Source organism: Rattus rattus, chromosome 8 (genome assembly GCF_011064425.1).
Source record: "Rattus rattus isolate New Zealand chromosome 8, Rrattus_CSIRO_v1, whole genome shotgun sequence".
Taxonomy (NCBI): Eukaryota; Metazoa; Chordata; class Mammalia; order Rodentia; family Muridae; genus Rattus; species Rattus rattus.
The window spans coordinates 37,330,829-37,351,125 of record NC_046161.1 but is presented as its reverse complement, the minus strand read 5'-3'; the positions used below and the strand labels follow the sequence as shown (position 1 = coordinate 37,351,125).

Here is a 20,297-nt window from a genome sequence, read left to right as displayed (position 1 = left end):
GCCTGCATGGCAGGAGGCTGGAGTCTAGGGTAGGTGGCTCAAAATGCCGAGAGAGGGAAGGAAGGGGTCCAGACTGTTCTGTAGGCTAGACAGGGAGCAGGTTAATGTTTTTTTATTTTTTGGGGGGGGGTTTGTTTTGCTTTTCTGTTGTTGTTGTTGATGATGATGATGATGATGAGCTAAGGTTTCTTTATACAGCCCAGGATGGCCTTGAACTCTTGACCCTCAACCACCTGAGTGCTGAGATTACAGGTGTCTGCCAAGCCCACCTGACTGGCTGAGGTTTTTGAAATGGAAGTGACCACATCTAAGTGGCTTGAGAAGTGGAAGCTGATTTGCAGATGCCCAAATTTGGATTCGACATGATGAAGTTTTTTCGTTTACTCTCTGTGAACCGAGTGACTTCTTTGTGCTGTGTCTGATCCTCAACAGCAGAGATGCAAGGATGACTATGACGTGGTCCCCATTTCAGAGAGCAGACAGTCCGGCTGAGGAAACGGCATGTAGTAAACTCAGACCCTCAGCCCCCACCCCACCCCCAGCTGCCATTCATCTGTTCTGCACAGCACCCTTTCAGAGAAAGGAGAAGAACTTCCAGAAATTTCCAGACCATCAGCCAACCTTATAGCAGCACTCCAAACAGAGCTCGATAGAAAAGCTACTTTTGAGCAGGATGGTTCTCTGAACTTCATTTTGAGGATCTGGATCATGCTGGAAAGCCTGTTTGCAAAGCCCTGGCATGAGATTTTAGCTTAGAGCATTGGAGAGGGCATGGGCTGAGATTAGGAGGCAAATCCTCTAAATATTTGCTGCAGGGATCCCTTCCCTCCCGGGAGGGGCAAGACTGCTGAGGCAGGCACTTCTCACTGACAGGCAGCTGGAGGTCTGCTGGAAGATTTCTCCCACTGACCAAATGATCTTGAAATGGGATCCAGCTACCCTCTGCTCATCACTGCAGGTCGGGTTCCTTTAGCTAGAGACCACCCAGCAGGTGTAGAGTGAGAGGTGGAAGGAAGAAGCGTCCGTCCATAAACAGTTGGGTGGTAGGTAATGCAGCTGTCAGGAACAGCTGGACCACAGCCCTTGCTGATGCAGACGGCTGAGGCTGATACAGAAAGGGAGGCCTGCGTCTTTCCTACTCTGCCTGCCTGGTACTTCCTAATAGTTTAGAAAAAGAATATAGACTCAGAAAATCGGAACCCCAGAGCTTAAAAAGCCAGACACACCTGGGCTTGAGGCTGGTTTGTGATGTGGCCGTTGCAGGCCATTTGATCTCTGTTTCTTTGCGTAGGTGAAGAAAATAAAGGTCTTCTTGCTTTCTACCTTACCAGATGATGTACAGAGATTAAATGAAATGGTGTGAGAGTGAGTCAGAGGGAGAAAACTGCCCCTGTCTTTGTCTCTCTTTGTGTCTCTGTGTCTGTGTCTCTGTGTCTCTGTCTGTCTCGGTGTCTCTGTCATTGTCTTTATTTTTGTCTCTGTCTCTGTCTATCTCTCTGTCTGTCTCTGTCTCTGTCCTTGTCTCTCTGACTGTCTATCTCTCTGTTTCTTATCCCCCCCCCACCTCTCTGGTGCTAATCAGGACAGCCCAGGCCCTGTGACCTGCTGTGCTAGCACTTGGCTTAGTGACTTGCTGTTCCATAGCCAAGCTGCTGGGGTGGTGTAGGCTCTGCACTGCCTGGCCGAGACTCGCAGGGGGCACCGCCCAGTGTTCTCCCTAGCTTGTCATCCTACCTCTGCAGGGACTGCAGCAAAGGGGCTTTGGGAAATGTGGAACAGAATTAAAGCAGCGAGGCTTCTTTTCCCCATGTCTGTCTACACACAACACCTGACTCCAAGCAGGAAGATCATAAGTCATCCCTTTACTGCCTTGGATACCAGGAAGGCAATCACTTACGGCTTCCTTCTCTTCCTCCTCCCCTCCTTCCTTCCTCACACAAAGGCACAGCTCAACCCTGGAGCATCAAGATGGCAAGAAGTATGACTGTTACTGGATTCCTCTGGAAGTCAGTTCAGTCCAGATGTGCATTTATTCCCTAAGCCCCGCACATCTGTAAGTAACTTCCTAGCCACTTCAGCCCCCCCCTCTCCTCCCATTTCTACCCAGCCAGTGTCCAAGAAGCAGACCCCCCCCTTCATTTCTGGTAGACTTGGGAGTGCTGTGGTCAGCTGTAATGACTTCAGCATCTACAGTCAGTGGAAGATGCCAGGCAGTTTCCATTTTCTCTGAGTAGCCAGATAGATTTCAGCTGGCATTGAAGAAGAGCTCTGAGACTCTGGATGCAGACTTCTTGACTTTCTCCCTGGCTTCTGTGTGGTCTATCCTGGGATGATCTACCCCTGGTTGTGAGTGAATCTACCAAGTGTGATGTGACCTGTCTCTGAGATAGATGTAAACAGGGAGGACCTTACACATATTGAGTACTGTCTGAATCCAGGGAGACCTTAGAATCTAGTGTCCACCTTACCTCGTGTGGACAGAAGATTGCCCCAGACTGGGGTGAGCCTGGTCACTGTCCACTCTGCCCTATCTCATGGACTACAGCCCAGCCCAGCTCCTGCTTTCACATCCCTGGTAGGGCCTTCCGGAAGTCTGCTTGACTCTTTCTCTCTCCTTCATTCTGCCTGGCATCTAACTTAGTCATTTGAACCATTTCATTCTTGGCCAAGCTAGGGTTTGAACAGCCCAGCTGCAGACCACACAATTAATTTAGTAAGAAAGATGGTGTCTTCCAGATCTCAGAGAAGTGAAACGAAAGGTTGGAGAGGTTGTTTTGGTTTTTTTTTTGGATACACGCTGACTCTTTACATTGAGAAGTTGCATAAAAGAGTTAATTTTAAAGGGGAGTAAAATGAATACTGAAAAATTTAAATACATGAGAATTTTAAAATGAGAGCTCTCGCAGTCTTCTATAGACCACTTTGATAATTGAATAGCATTTGATGCATGATTGGATGAGTATTTAAGAGTAGGCTTTTAAAATAACAGAGCAGCTAGGACATGCCAATAGGCACACAGGAAGCCATATTCCCTCTCATCTGTCTGTTCTAGATAGAGTGAAGGGGAATGTGTGAATAGCGGGTTGACCAGATGGCTCTCTTCCATAGGCTCTGATAGATGCTGAAGGTTTAAATATGACAGATCTGAGTTGAAATCCCAGCTCGGACATTCTCTGTCTGTATGACTTTGGGCTGCCTGCCCTCCCTCAGGGGTCTTAAATGCTGTCGTTTCAGGTAAATTCAGATGGGGGATTCTCCCTTCCTCCCAGTTGCTATGAAAACATGCTGCAATGCCCTACCTAGTGAGCCCCATCTCCTGAAGGTGCTACCACGCCCTCCTTCCCTTCCCTCTCCCTTCAGGCGGCAGGAGCCAGAATTGCTTGTACACATTCCTTCCCATACCAAAAAAAGTGTCTTTCTTTTTCCCCTTAAAAGGTATTTCATCTGAAACAAAAGGAATTAGATCAGCTTTCCTCCCACCTAATTTTAAAACCAGAATTTACAAAATAGGAAATTAGGCAACGGCTGGGCTAATACAGACAAATCATCACATGTATGAGTGCAGTCACACTCATGTGTGCATGTCGTGGAGGTCAGAGGTCACCCTTGGCTATTGTACCTTAGAAAGCTGTCTACTTTGTGTGTGTGTGTGTGTGTGTGTGTGTGTGTGTGTGTGTGTGTAAGTCTCTTGTTAGCCTGGAATTCCTACAGTGTGCTAGGCTTGCTGGCCTGCCAGGGAGACCTGGACATCTTGTCTCCACCTCCCTCTGCTAAGATTACAAGCAGACACTACCATACCCAGCTTATCTTATATGTGTTCCAGGAATTGAACTCAGGACCTCAGGTTTGCAAGGCAGACACCTTACTGACTGAGCTATTCCCTCAGTCTTTGGGAAATTATTCATTTTGCCTACAGATATTTATTAGGGCACTTCCACTCCTGAGCTTTTTTTTTTTTTTTTTTTTTTTTTTTTCTTCATGAGATGCTGATATCCCCGTGGCAGAAAGGGGCTGGGAAGCTGAGGCAATGATGTCAGAAACCCACTTCCCAAAGATCAGCTGGAAAGGAGACAGAAGGGGTTCTCTGTGTCTGTGACTTTCCTTTCTGCTGTCTCAGGTACTGGGCTGGGTGCAGGACAGAGAGCAGGGTGACACGAACACTCACCCATCTTTATTGCAGAATATTATTGCAATTGTCCTATTGGCTATTGCTCATCTATTCCTGTGCCTAGTTTACACACAAAACTTTATTGTATGTCTTTCTGTACAAAATAACACAGCATGAGTAGACCTGCTGCAGTTTTAAGAATCCATGGGGGTCATGGGTGGATCCTCTTCAGATCCTGAGGAATTATTGTTGTAGGTTTTTACAGATGTGCAGAGTAAGAATTGAGAGAGGAAGCTGGGAATTGGCTGATAAAAGTTCAGGTTGTATAGTGCACATACATGCACATGCACATGCACATGCACACACACATGCAAGCATACACATGCAAGCACACACTTGCACATGAACAGCAGAGGTGAGAGAGGCAGAGAGAAGGGAGGGAGGGTTAGAGTGAGAAGCCAAGGCTCATTGACATGAGCAGTGTAACTATTTCTGGTCACAGTCACAGCACATTAAGGTCTTCTGAGGCAGAATTGGTCATGAAATCGATCAACATTGCATTCTGTGTTTGACTCTGGTTTACTGTAGACCATTTTCTCCAGACATCCTGGGACGTGACTTTGACCGTGAACTGGCTGCTGCAGATTCTCCTGCACATTGCAGGTCTAAGATTGACTGTCCCACAATATGGCATCTTGGAACTAGGAAGGAGTGCTCTGGGGCAATCCAGTCCTTCCCAGTCCTGGGCATTGCAGAGGCAGCAGCTGAGGATGGGGAATGTGTCCTGCCTTGGTTGAATGGCTTTCAAGTGGGGAACTGCTGGGTTCTGGCCGTGGTCTTTGGGAGAAGAGTCCGAGTGGGGAGGAGAGGTGCTGAGACCAGAATTGACACCCCTGGGTTTTATTCTAAGATGGTTGGGTGGGGAGGGTCAAGAAGAGAGGTGCCTGAGGGTTTAGCTGCGTTTGAGGGAGTCTGAGTGCAGTGTAGGTTGGAAGAGAGATTGGGATTAAAGAAATACAGAGGCAGGGGGAGTCCTGGGGGCTTAGCAGGCCAGCTTGTATTGCTGAATTACTGAACTCCAAGTCCAGGGCAGGGCCAAAGAGATAGCTCAGAGGCTAAGAGAATATATGACTTTTGCAGAGGCCCCGAGTTAGTTTCCTAGAACCCACATAAAGAAGCTCAAATTATCATAAGAACCTGATGCCTTCTTCTGGCTTCCTTGGTAACCTACATTTACAGGCACACACCCTATACAGGCATCCAAATACCTGCATATATACTTAGACAAAAGAAAGGTAAACTTTTAAGGAGTGATTGAGGAGGACACCAAGTGTCTCTTGCCTCTGTACGCATGTGAACATTGCCTCCCTATCACACACACACACACACACACACACACACACACACACACACCAGGCCATTGCTTTGTGTTCTCATGTTATGGTAAGGTTAGGAGACGAGCAGTGCTGGAGGAAGGGGCCATAAAGAGAAAAAGGACAGAGGAGGGGGTCTGAACAGTCAAAGATGAATCCAGGATAGAAGTAATGGGCGAGTTTTTTTCACTCAACATGGCGGCCATTCACTCTTTAGGCTAATAGTTACCCAGCAGCTAGGGCAGGGTCAGGGGTCTGCACTCTAGGGGAGAGGCATGCATCTGGGCAGAGTCTCTAAGGGAGGCTTAGGCCATTAGGGCCAGCAGAGGTGGAAGGTGGCACTGGCCAGGGCCTTGTGGAACACGTCCTTTGGGGATCAGGTGGCCAGTCATCAAAGTCAAATAGTGTAGTAAGGCCAGGAAAGCAAATATCTGTGAATGAGGCCATCTGGTTGGTAGCTAGGATAGCACCAGTGCCCTTCAATCGGGCACTTTCAGGAGAACCAAACTAGGGCAAGGCATCTGTTTAAAACAGTACATTCAGAGCAAATTCAGGTGCAGCAAAGCCAAGATAGCAGGGTCAGCTGCCATTGCCAAGAACTGGGCACTCACAATCTGTATGAGCAGGGGACACGCCATGCCATGGGCCACTCAGCATACCCTGGGATGGGGGCAGGAGCCATGTGAGGTGTGGAGGAGCCTTGGTGGTAGATGTCGTAGGGAAGTGCAGGCTCAGCTTGGCTGTTTAGATGACTTCAGTGGGTTCTGTGACGTTGGGGTGAGTGGTTCAATGGCTAGTGGCTCCCAAGAGTAAGTACTCCATAAAGGAAGTTGGGTGGATGGAATCTGGATAGTTCATTTGGATTTGAAAAGCACCTCTGATGGTCAGTCGCTTGCTGCTTTTAGGGAAAGGGCAAAGCTGGGGAGGGATGGTCTCTCCAGGGTCAGTGGGGGCTCCAAGATACCAAAGCATCAAAATATAGAACAGGAAAACATGGCGGACAGAGCAGTTATGGAAAGGGACATGGAGAACTATGTGTCAGGTGCTCTTAATAATTAATGTATTTCAAATGACTTAAGAGTCACCATATCTTAGGAGCTCAAGAGTTACTTTGCCAGTTAAGAAACTGAAGTTCAGAGAGGCTCAGCAACTACAGGTAGATCACACAGCAAAAACCAAACCAAACAAATGGCTCCCAGACTAGCAGTTGTATTATCCCACCCCTTCAGTGTTGAGCACAGCGAAGCAGAGAGTGTAGGTTGCTCACCCCTGCCAAGCATTTTAGCTCAAGTTGAAGATTCCTTATATTTCCAGACATGGTTGGTTTCCTCTTTCAAACCTACTACCTTGACCCTGATGCAAGTGACAGCATTTTGTGGTGACCAAATGAAGATGAGGGAGATTTCCTCTTGATCAGCCTGCTCTGAACAGGGCCCCGGGAGCTGGCCTTTCCCTCTAGCTGACACCAGCAGGCCTTCCCCAGATGTGAGGGTCCTTCAGCTGCATGCACATTGGTGTCTCTTGGGCTCAAGGACCCTGTGGCAAGCCCGTGTGCATTCCTTGTGTTTTTTTTCAGATTTGATGTGAGATTTATTACTAAACATGATTTGATAGGGTACAGGAGCGCGCTGTGGAAGCCTTCGGGAATTCAGGGCTCTCCACTTGTCCAGAGGACCATGACTGGGGATATATCTGACACCACAGCCATCAGGAATGAGCCACTTCTCGGCAACCATGTCTTCAGATTCATCTGCATTAAACTTGGTGAAGCCCCACTTCTTTGAGATGTGGATCTTCTGGCGGCCAGGGAACTTGAACTTGGCTCTGTGCAGAGGCTCAATCACATGTTCCTTATTCTGCAGCTTGGTGTGGATGGACGTGATGACCTGGCCAATGTGAACCCTGGCCACTGTGCCCTGGGGCTTCCCTAAGGCACCGAGCATACCTGTCTGGAGCCTGTCAACCCAGCACAGGACAACATCTTGTGGATACGGATGACATGGACAGGGCGGAGCCTCACCCGGATATGAAATCTATCCTTGCCACAACTCTTTACCAAGTATTTGTTGGCACAGATACAGGCAGCCTCCAGTGCTTCAGAAGAGAGTTGTTCATATTTATCTGACACCATGTGGCCACAAAGTGGGAATTCATATACTTTTGCTTTCTTCCGTCCCAAGTCAAAGATGTGGATCTTAGCACCAGGGACACCACGGCAGAAATGAGACTTTGGGTATGACTTGTTTTCACAATGCCAATAACACTGGGTGGGGCTGCGGCCCATGACGACAATGGGATCGATGGTGTGCATTCCTTCCATAAGGAAGGGGAAGGGCCTGCCTGCTCTGGGGTCCATGGCACATGATTGAACCCAAATGAGATTTCCTCAGCAATTATGTTTTCCATAACTTGGTTTAAAGGAGGCAGGAATGAACAGGCTTTTCCTCAGACACTAGCTGCCCTTCATCAGTAAGCAGGGCTTTATAGGAGAGCAATGGTGGATGCAGAGGGGCGCCATTGTCAAGGCTGTAGTGACAGGCGGGAGAGGAAGACATGGGTGCTGAGGTTTGGGCACCTGAGTGGTCTTCCAGTGAGTAAGACTTCAGGGCACGATACCAGCTTCAGGGCCTTTGACTTTTCTCAGAGGTGCCGGTGGGGACTTCCTGGAATCTGGGCTCATTTCTGGCCTCTGAAGGTCTGGAGTACAAAGCAGACACTTCACCCCTACAGGGTGACTAGACTGTCTGCTATGCTGACCACTTTTCTAATGTATCTTGGAGGCAGAACTATACAGCATGCAGGGTTTTGTATCTGCCTCCTTTCGCTCATCATGGTGCATTGAGAATGTTGCTGTCGCTTTTATGAGGTTTGCTCCTTTTCACTACTGAGTAATATTCCACGGTGTTAAATGGGCCTCGGTGCATATGACCACTCACCAAGCGAGGGGCTGTTGGGCTGTTTGTAGTGGTTGGTGATGGTTAATAAGTGTGATATCTCACAATAATACATATGGAGAGGGCATTTTGCAAATTCATTAGATCAACTTTTGGTTTTTTAGTTCTTAGAAGGAGCATGCTTTTGGCATGTGAAGGGGGCAGGCCTGAGGTCCTTGGTACTATTCAAGGATCAGACATTTTCAACTTTCTGCAAGGCTTTAAGTGTCCTGCCAGATAATCCCCCAAGACAATGATGTTTATAGGTATGTAAACCTAGAAAGAACTCTATTAATACACAGTACTTTTTAAAGAGAGATTTGTTTGTTTATTATGTGCACGATGTTCTGCCTGCATGTATGCCTGCACACCAGAAGAGGGCATTGGATCCCGATCATTGGTTGTGAGCCACCATGTGGTTGCTAATAATTGAACTTGGGACCTCTGGAAGAACAGTCAGTGCTCTTAACTGCTGAGTCATCTCTCCAACTCACATAGCACTTTCTAAAATAATAATTTTTCATTAAAGGTTTTTATTTGTACAGATGCTTTGCCTTTACTATATCTGTGTAGTATATGCATGCAGGGCCTGCAGAGGCCAGGAGAGGGGGTCAGATTCTGAGGAATGGTTATAGCTGCCATGTGGGTGCTGGGTGGATCAGGTCCTCTGGAGAGCAGCTAGTGTTCCTAATCACTGAGCATCTCTCCAGCCCCCAGAGTACTTTTCTCAAGCCCTTGCATGTATTGAATTCTCCATTAATGCAACTGCTAACTTAAAAGGACCATGATTTTGCTTTGCTCCAAGTTTTATCAACTGTTGCCTACCACTTGGGGAGGGCTCACATCAGTATTCATCTTCCTCGCTGACTTGGTTTGTGGTGTTGAAGTTACCAACGCAAGCTGCTTTAGCCTGGGTCCTCCATGGCTGTGCTCACGGGGAATCCCACGGGTAGGTGCAAGCTTCTGCCTGTTCCATTGTCTTCCAGTTTGGCCTTCCAAAAGCGTTTGCATAATGAAATGCTTATTATTTTGTTATATATTTCCGCCTTTTTTATTACTCCTTTTTATTATAGTTAGGGAATTATGTTAGGGTTTTCAGAAATGATTAGGTATGCAGTTATATATAAATTGCATTCTCAAATAAAAAGGAAACATCACGGACTGTGCATCCAGGAAAAGGCAAGCTGAGGGCCACTGCTCTGCTCGTGAGTTAGGTGGCCGACACACTGAGTGGCTTGGACTGGGTTCACATCCTTCCCGAGCGAAGCGTTGAGGTGGACAGATGGTGTTTTCAGGGTAATGTCCTTGCTTCTGAGCTTACTGTGGTGCAGAGCCGGACTCCCTTGGTCACATCCAGAGGCTCCTGGAGGTGTTAGCTGAGGGATCTCCGTCAAACACCTTTATGTACCAGCAGCTACCTCTAGTTTTCTGCAAGGAGAGTTCCAGTGTGGGCGCTCATGCTGGGGGTTGTAAGAGTGAGATAAACTGCAGAGCATTTACAGGTAATTTCCCAGGTTTGGATGAGTTCTAAGGTAAAGACGAACTAGGTAACAGGTATCTTTGGGATATCCTGGCAACCGTCTCCAAATCTGACACTATGGTGAGACGGAGGCAGAGTTGCAAGGACCTGGGAGAAAAACATTCCTACCACATAGACAAATACCCTTTTGATAGACGGGACTACGGGGCAGCTGTAGGGACAAAAAGAGAGAAGATTTGATGTTGGTGACATACTGAAGGCAGGAGGGTGGAGGGAGACTGAGTCAGAGGGGAGAGTGTGGCGCAAATCCTACAGGGGCTTTTGGCCGTGGTTAGGGGTTAGAACATTGTGGTGAGAGGCTTTGGGACATGAAGAGCGTGGGGACGCTGCAGGAACAGTCTGGCTGAACTGATCTGAAGCAGAATGCAAGAGACCAGTCAGGCAGTTTATCCTGAAATCATCAGAGAAATGGAGCGCGAGGGAGTTGTCAGCCCTGTGGAGGGTGTGCACTGCCTGGTGACTCTGAACAGGACTGGTTTGGGAGGATGTGGGAGAGGCTTGGCCTGAGGAACCGGGAATGTGTGTTGAGGAGATTAAGGGAGACGATGCAAGTGGGGTTTTGTTTCCCAGGTTCGGGTTGAGATGCCAACTGGACATCCATGGGAAGATAGCAGTTTGTAGTTGGGTCTCCAAGGGCAGGCGAGCGGTGCAGCCTCAGAACAGAGGCTTGCAAGCGTCAGCAGGGCAGGGCTCATAAGATAGTGGTCATGGCGACAGTGTACTTTATGTCTTCCAAAAGTCTACCTAAAGAGGAACAAAAAGATAACAGAAGCCAATACACAGTGCCTGGCATGGGCAAAGACGCAGACTTGATACCCAGAACCATAAAATAAAAGCAAAATGAAAGTCCACGGTAATATTTACCCCAAAACTAAGCTGCAGGGTCTTCTCCTGTGCTCCAACATACATCGAGGGAGGAAGGGATAGAAGGAGGGAAGGGAGGGAAGGAAGGAGGGAGAGAGGAAGGTATGAAAAGAGGGAGGGAGGAAGGGACTTCTGAGACCTGTCTGGTTTTGGTGTCCATGCATAGAGAAGCAGAGAGAAAATGGACCCAGGACTGGGGCCTCAACAGTTCTTGGCTGACAAGTGTAAGCCGGGCAGCTGCAAGGGAAGATGCATGTTTACAGCAGGCACTGGTGAGTGCAGAGTCACCAGATGGCCTGTAGACCCAAGAGAGTCCAGGCTCTGCATCTGGTCAAGAGTGGCCCCCATTGCTTTCTCCCAGGGTCCATTGAGGAGATGCTGCAAGGAACAGAATAAGATTAAACAGGTTGGATAAGAAAGACAGAGCCTTACTGGTCAGGGGTGGTACATACCATTAATGCCAGCACTCGGGAGGCAGGCAGGTCTCTGAGTTCGAGGCCAGCCTGGTCTACATACTGAGTGAGTTCCAGGACAGCCAGTGCTACATAGAGAAACCTTGTCTCAGAAAAAAAGGACGGGGAGAAGGGGAGAGAGCCAATGGAAGAAATGGAAGCTAGGCAACCTTAGAAAGCAAGTGACCTGGTTTTGCTTGTTTTTGTTGTTGCTTTGTTTTAACGCCCCAGCTCTGTGGAGTTAAAACAGCTGTCTGAGTAAAGCCTTTGTCTTACAGCCTAGTAAATACTTTAACCTGGGTATGGTGGTACATGCCTATAATCCCAGCACCTAGGAGGTAGAGGCAGAAAGCCAGCTGCAAATGCATGGGACTTTGTCTCACGCAAAACCAAAATGGAAAAAAAAACCCAACTTATTTTATATAAAATGAAATGACTGAATACAAATTCTATAAAAAAAATATACTGTAAAAAAGAGAAAGCGAACAGAGAAGAAGAATATCCTTGGAGACAATAAAAGCACACCAGAAAGCTATGTACCTCCCACACCCAGGGGGCGGGGGAACGTGGGGTTGTGTGTGGCAACGGACTGTGTGTTAGAGTCCATTGCTATGACGAAATGCCTGAGGCAACCATCTCCAGTGGAGGGAAGGTTTATTTTGGCTCAGTTTCATAGGTCTCATCTCACTGTGGGGTGATTTCATTGTTTTGGACTTGTGGTGAGACAGAGTGTCACAGCTGGCAGTCTCCTTAGAGGAAAGGTGCTTCTTTCACTGTGGCCAGGAAGAAAGAAGAGAGAGAAGAGGGCCTAGGTCTTAGTACCCACTTCAGAGGCCCACTCCAAGAGTTCAACGTCCCTCCACTATGTTCCATGTAACAGCTATAGTACCTTCTAATAGTTCTGGGGTTGGTGACCAGCCTTTGGGCAACACTTAAGACCCAAACTATGGACTGGGGAGATGGCCTGGTGAGGACCTGAGCACCCACATAAAAAGCCAGGAGTGGCCATACAAATGCCTGTCACTGCACTGCTGTGGAGGGTACGGCCTTGCTGAGGCTCTCAGGCCAGCCGGTCCATCTGATACTATGAGGGTATCAAGAGAATAAGGTTAACAGGATCCCTGACATCATCCTCTGGGCTCTGCACATGCAAAGAACTGAATATTGTCACACACATATGTGCATATGCCACATACACATGCATCACACATAACAAAGATGAGGAAAAAACGTGCAAACTGTAGCAGCACCCTGGAACAAAGCTTTTTTTTTTTTTTTGATTTTGTGCTTTTTTTTTCAAAAACATACTTCATATTTCCTCTTTTATTATATAAATATCGGTTTCACCTTTTACTGTAAGAATATAAACGTTTTAAGAGGATCTTTGTTATCATTTATACAAATTCACAAACAGTAGGAACCAAGCTTCTTAAATGGGATTTGACCAATACAGGCTAATTGAATGTGGAAGTCTTGAAAATGTGTCCAGAGTAATAAGTCCACTTTTACGGGGTCGGGGCATGTGTGTGTGTGTGTGTGTGTGTGTGTGTGTGTGTGTGTGTGTGTACGCACTTGAGCTCACCTGTGGGTGCAGTTGTGCGTGCACACATTTGGATGCATGGTCAGTGGTTGCCAGGCTGACATTGTATGTCTCCCTCCATGGCTTTCCCCCTTACTCATTGAGAGAGTCTCTCATCTGAACCCAGAGCTCACTGTTTCAGTTAGTCAGCTTGCTGCAGGGACCCCCTGCCCCGCCTCCCATAGGCTGGGACTGCAGGCTGGCCCCTTCATTCACCTGGCATTTATTGGGGGGCTAGGAGCTCAGCTCCAGTTCTCACACTTACTTGGCAGGCTCTTTTCCCACAAAATAAGGTTTTGCAATGCTTAGTGACCAAACATACATAGAAGTGATTTTTTTAAGGTTTTTGCTCTTGCAGAAACACAGTGGTGTAATTATAGAATCAACTCTTTTGATATTTACCCACTATCACTCCGAGGGATGTATACATCTTTGGATTGGATTATGGTAGAACGTTGGATTTTATTTTTTTCTTCCTTTTATTCTACTTAACATTTTTCTTTTATTGAAAATAGATCCTCCCTCTTATAATCCATCCTGGTTATTATTTCCCTCCCCTCCACTCCTCCCGGTCCTTCCCCACCTCCCCTGCCATCTACATCCATCCCCTTCCTGTCTCTCATTAGAAAACAAACAGGCTCAATGCTTGATTTTTTTAAAATGCTGTTTGAGCTGCTCCTTAGGTTTTCTGAAACATCACTAAATAAATGTTGGCTTGAGATAGGGACAGACTCTCCAACCATTTCTGAAATGGCCCCAAGTGTACCTCTGCCATTTTGTACTAAGTAGTATTTATACAAAATGCTGTTCTCAGCATTGATGATTATAAAATCAAAATATTGATCATCTCTGGAAAAGGTCTACATCTGCAGTATCGAATATTCAGCCAAGACTTAATGCTTTCCGTAAAAGTAAACAACCGGAGCCATCTCACTGGTATGCAAATTTTCTCTGTCTTTAATTAAGTGGTAAATTATACGTGCAAGGAAGAATTATTTTAAGATAAATTTCTTTATGATTTATTGTCAATAATGTTTGATTTGCGCACCTATTTTACATATCTGAAGTCATGCAGCCTTTTGGGGGGGTTGGAAATACATCACTGGAACATGCTCAGAAGTATTTAAAAGAGGACACAAACCGTAGACCCTAGGGATCAATGTAAATCAGGAGAAAAGCTGTAGAAACCACTGACAATGCGCAAGACAAATGAAAAGTGGAAGATGGACGGGATCTTGTGAATGAAAACTAAAATGCAAGGAACAGAAGAGACAGTAACCACTGTAAATACTTCTGAGAATTTTAGAATCAAAGGGAATCCACGAGGAGAAAATGTAGAGGGAGAAAATGGCAGCAGGGCCCCCGGAGAGGGCAACAGTAACCACCCCACCACAGTTCAAAAGACCTCACACGATCACCTCACGTGATCACACACGTGCAGGTTCATTTGGTGGTGTCTGCCTCGCATGCATGAAACCCTGGGTTCCCTCCAGAGCACTGCTGGAAACCGGGCGTGGAGGTGTACCCCACCCGGGTACAATGTGTAATCCACATTGGGGAGGTGACGGTGAGAGGGTCAATTCAAGGCTAGCCTTGGCTATACAGGACGTTCCAAGTCAGCCTGGGATACATGGGATCTAGTTTTAAAACCAAACCAAAACCAAACAACAACAACAACAACAAAAATGGTTTAAAGCAGTATATTGAAAATGCAAACGGCGTGCTTGAAAGTATTGACCTAGAAGGACCAAAATCCACTCTATACAAATCATCAGGTCTCAAGAAACAGGAAGAGAAGCCCACTGGGCAACAGCTAAACAGAGAACAGGCAACTTATGTGAGAAGGCAAACAGTCCTGAGACTCTTCTGCAGCCGTGTGTTGTGACAGAAGAGAATGGAATAACATATTGAAGGATACACATACATATACATACACACAGGCACATATACATACTTACATACACATTTATGCACACACATATGCTCACACACATTCATGCATACATGCATATATATATATACATACATACATATATATATATACATATATATATATACCCATACATGTACACACACACACACACACACACACACATGTATATATGAATGCACACGAGCCAAGGGCTTTGTGTTTAGCAAGATTGACCTTCAAGCATAAAGAGCACAAACTATTATTAACGTGGCATGAAAGAGTGGACACGCCACTGCTCCCATGAGTTCTTCTCTAGGAAACTGCATTTCAGACAGCAAGTGAGATGTCTGAGGCACAGACACTGAGGGTCAGCACCAAACACCTGGTGACATGGGGACCAATGTCAGGCAGGACAGTCAGGCAGGACAGGTTGGGAGGGCTGCATCTTGTTCTGTTTTGGGCAGGATGGTCTGGGGATGGAGAGGAGGGGTAGCCCTGGAGTGCTGGGGATGGAGTGTTGTGTGAAAAGCATTTTAAATGTTTTTACAGTCATAATTTTCTTGTATTGATGCTAGCATTGTTTTGTTATTCCAAGACTGCTGTGTGTGTAATGTGAGATGATGCGAGGAAATGTCATTGTGGTGCTGTCATTTTTGTGTCCTTGAAAACCTGTGTTCTCAGTTCACAAGAGAGAGCGCTGAGTAAGACTGAAGAGGTGATGCTGTGGGGCTGCATTTTAAACACACTACACATCGATACAAACACATGCACACATGCACAAGCACATACACACTCATAAACACATACACACAACATATACATGCATACACATATACATACAAACATATACATGCACACATACACAACTCATATATATACACACATACACATATTCAGAATATACATACATCCACATACATACACACTCACATACACAAACATATACCCATATACATGCACATACACATACATGTATACTCACATACACTCATACAGACATGCATGCACACATACATATACATACACACAGGCACTTATACATACTTACATACACATTTATGCACACACACATATGCTCACACACATTCATACATACATGCATATATATATATATATACCCATACATGTACACACATTCATGCCTGTATACACACATGATGCATACACATAACACAAACATATACATACACTCACACATGAACACATGTACATATACACATGTACACGTATGCACACAACTCATATACATACACATACAAACACACATGCGTGCATATACATACACACATACCTTCTTACATGCATACATGTGGATATGCACACATGCACACACATACACATACATGTACACATACACATATGCCCACATACATACACACAAATATATACACAAATACATGTATACATACATACATGTACATATACATATATCATATACACATACATAAACACATGCATACATACATACATATACCTACTCACACATATACATGCACATACACACATATGTACTTCCAGCTAGGTCTACTGGATGAGGCTTGGGAACTATAGATTAAATGCAATGACCATCTCTTATGCTTGACTACAGTTATGACACCATTCCCATGGCAGAAAACAGAATCCTGTGAGAACTGGCCAACTCCCAAGCCTGGTGACAGATATACAAGATGGTGACCCCAGGACAGGTCATGTCAAAAGGATGTAGGAACCCACTTAACAAGAGTCCCCGTCAACTGAAGGTGACAGTTTGGCTTTAATAAGAGTATAAATGCCATTAGTTGAAACCCATGTTTAAATGTGAGTTTCATATACTTTCATTTTAATGAGTTTATATACTTTCACATTAATAATGGCATATTAAAAATTTACTAATTAGTTGTCTTCTAAGGATGGCAAGGAACCAATTTATCTTGAAAGCTGGGTAGATGTAAAGAAATAAGCATTTATCCTGTCATTCCCATCTGAACCATAGCCTTGGGTAACCAAATAATAGCTGGAGGGCACCCCCTGTGTGGTGGACCTCAGCTGATTTGTAAAATCTGAAATGAGTTGTGAATTTGAGTCGATATTTTAGACAAGAAAGCGCCAACAGCTGATACTAATCCACTTTTCTTTACAAAGAAAAGGAAGGCATCATGCGCTTCCTGATGAGAGGGCACCACCATAATCTTGGCTGTCAAACTTGAGCCTAATGTCTCAGAATCCAGAGGCAGGGGAGTGGCTAAGAATCAAGTGAACAGACTCCAGATGGAGGCGGGTCGTCTTGGGGCAGATGACAGAGAGGAGAGGTGAGAGAGGACAGTGAATTCGAAAAGACACAAGAGACACTCTCAAGAGTTAGGCAAGGCTGACTACCGTGTCTAGCAGTGTACACAGGTGATAGAAACTGCAAAAGAAACATGCACAGGGAAGAGGAGGGAGGAGTGGTGGGCAGTGGGACAAGGAGAGCCTCTGGCTGGCTAGAATAGTTGGGTATCATAGCCTTCCATAGGGTACTTTCCCAAGTCACTTATTTGTGTGGAACTTTATACTTGTGTTTTAGCCAACAGTGAGCTGATTAACAATGGAAAAGAATACAAGTAGAATTTTAAAGCTATAAGGAATTGAATGAGTTTATTTGGGAAAAGAAGAGGGATAGTTGGGGATGACAAGCCAGGGCTGAGCCTTGAGGGCACCCCAACATTTCAGAGGCTAGAAAGAAGGAAAGACCGAGGAGGACTGTCACCGAAGTGTGCTTTTTCTAAGACTGTAATAAAATGCATGAGGCAGGCTAATCACATAAAGAAAGAGGTTTTTGCATACATTGGAGACAGAAATTCCAAGGTCTGATAGCCCTGCAAGTTTGTCCTTCAGTGAAGGCTTTGAGCAGATGGCTTCAGAATGACAAGGGTATAGAAGGGCAAGAGATCACACCTCCAGCCAGGAAGGGAGACGGCTGAGTGGGGCCAGCTGGCCCTTTTTACAACAACTCAGGATGGTGGTGGTGGTGGTGGTGGTGGTGGTGGTGATGATGATTTTATTTTTTAATTTTTAATTTTCTTTGAAAACTCAAGATCACATGAGAGGTACCTTAATTCTTTCTGAGAGCAAAAATGCTCAGTGACTCAAGGACCCCCACACTAGCACTGGGCCCTCCCTCTTAAAGGCCCCACCAACTCCCCCATTGTCATATTAAAGACTGGCCCTCCACTATGTGAACCCATGGGACAAAAACAAAAAATGTCTGAGTCACAGCAAGGCAGGACTACTGAGCTACCGCCGTGGATCAGCAGATGTGGACAGCAGCTACCAACTGTGGAGGGAGGGGGCCGGTCAGACCTGAGTCATCTGCTGGGGCTCTCTTTGCATCCTGCCTTCGCCTCTCCTGTAAGGGCCAGTCAGGCACAGCCACCTGTCACCCCAATGATGCAAGATCCCTAACACTGGACAGAGGCAGGCCAGGGCCATCGGAGACCCAGCCAGTGGGATCTGATGGCAGCCACTCAGCACAGAGCAGCACTGGTCCGATCGTTCACCGAGGGGCTGAGAGAAGCAGGGGCTGAGACGGGTATAGTAGGTGCACACAATTTGAGAGGAGCCTGGCAATTTTAAGAAGCATTTACGGCCCTAGATCTAACATCTGGAGTTACCTCCCTTGTGGGTGCATTTACTCAGGCTCAGGACCGCCATCTCCAGCTATCCATCCTGCCCAGGGGCAGAGGCCGTGGGACAAGATAGCCTGGTGATAAAGACCAGGGCTTGGATTGGCTCACCTCTGGTGCCTACCTCCTACACAGTCTGTGAGAAATGACTGACTTTGCGTCAAAGCTCAGAACCACACTGGCCACGTTGGGGGTGACCTTAGCAGGCCTGGTGATAAGCACCCCGAAATCTTTGCCTGCCTCACTGCCCTCTTCCAGAAACATTACGGCATCCATCGTTTTCTACCAGGCACACTCCATGAATGCAGCTTCCATGGAGGTGTGAGGGATCCCGGTGACGATTCTCTAGGTGAGAAAATTGAGGTCCACAGGACGAAATCTTTCCTATCACTAGAATTTTCTCTTATTCTGCAATGTCGTTGCTTCAAATTGTTATAGATCCTTCATGTCACTGGGCACATATTAAAGACTGCATTGTGAGAAGGTTGGAGGCCTCAGTGGGTCTCTGTGTGTCTGTCTGTGTGTCTGTCTGTCTGTCAGCAGTCTTGCTAGGCACGGGTGGTGATGCCCAATGTCGGCCATCCCTATTCAGTTGTTTTCTAGCCTGTGTGATGAACTTTCCGTGAACTGGCCCAATCCCACCCTGTCTGACATCTGGGGGAGCCGAGGGAATGTAGAAAATTTGTGTCATCAACAGATTCGGCCTAACAAGGTCACAGACAAACTAAACCTGTTACACTGTCGTGGGACTGTGTTCCAGCCAACTGACCTCCAATGAGTTCTAACCTTGTCCACCAGGGCAGCCCATCTGGTTAGTTAGCCAGAGCTCGCATCTGGGAAATGCAGGTGGCTGGTCTGCAGGACACGGAACAGCTTGGGAACTGGATGACATGGACAGTTGGCTGAACTTCCGCAGAGCCAGGCAGATGCTTAGCATCGTGGGGCACACAGTCTTATTTCTCCTTTGGAGCTCACACCTAGCCTCCAAGGGCTGGGGGAGGGCTAATCAGATGCTTAAGCCTTGCTGGGCTCTATAGCCCATAACTATTAGGCCTGAAGCACTGGGTTGTAACTGGGCAGCTGGGAAAATCATCCACTTTCCAGGCATCAGCTTTTGGTTTATAGAACAAAGGGACCCAGGACTGTCACAGCCAGCCTATCATGGTAGCAGTAGATTTTAGACCCTGCCTCCCCATCTCCAACATGAGGGGCAAAGTTTATAATCAGAGCAAGGATTGGGATGGAGGAGAATCCCTGTGGAAAGACACTGACTATGTCACCCTTAGCATCCCCAGACTCTGTCTCTGCTTAGGATCTGAGGGATATATCCCAAAATGCCTTTCACCCATTTGGAGACCAATCAGTGAAAAGGCAGGTGGCCTTCCAGTTTCCTGATGCCCTGGGCCAGGATCTGAACACAGTGAAGTCTTCCCTCAGCCGTGTCAACTAGCTGGCAATTTTATTGTTTAGACGTGTTACTTCAGGGTCCTAATTAGTACCGAATAGGCAGGACTAAAGTGCTGGAGGGCTTGTTCTCTGCCTGGCAGAGGGAGAGGGGGCTGCAGGCAATACAACAGCACAAATAAAGTCAACTATGGTCTTCTCCGTGCAGGGCACAGGCTTTGATGGACCCGGTAGAGAACAGAGAGTCCACGGTTCTGGGAAGAGGAGGTGGAGAGGGTGCAGGAAGAGAGAAGGGCGGAAGGAGCAGGCCAACAGGGTGGGAGCGATGGCATTTGTATAAAAAGACTCCCGAAGAGATTTATGTGGAAGTTAGCACTGGAGAAAGCCACGCTCTAAGTGGAATATTAATGGCCTCCATTTTCCTGCCGTCTCCTGCAGGAGCGCTTTGGAAGTGCAAAGGGAAAAAATGGCCTTGCAGTAATAACTGTTAT

The 20,297-nt window shown here is 46.6% G+C and overlaps 1 protein-coding gene and 1 pseudogene across 1 annotated transcript in view; one reads left to right on the top strand and one right to left on the bottom strand.

The window, feature by feature from the left end:
- Positions 1–20,297, top strand: part of Grik4 (glutamate ionotropic receptor kainate type subunit 4) — a 431,073-nt gene that overhangs the window by 186,087 nt on the left and 224,689 nt on the right. The window lies entirely within an intron of this gene.
- LOC116908312 lies at positions 7,318–7,765 on the bottom strand (annotated as a pseudogene).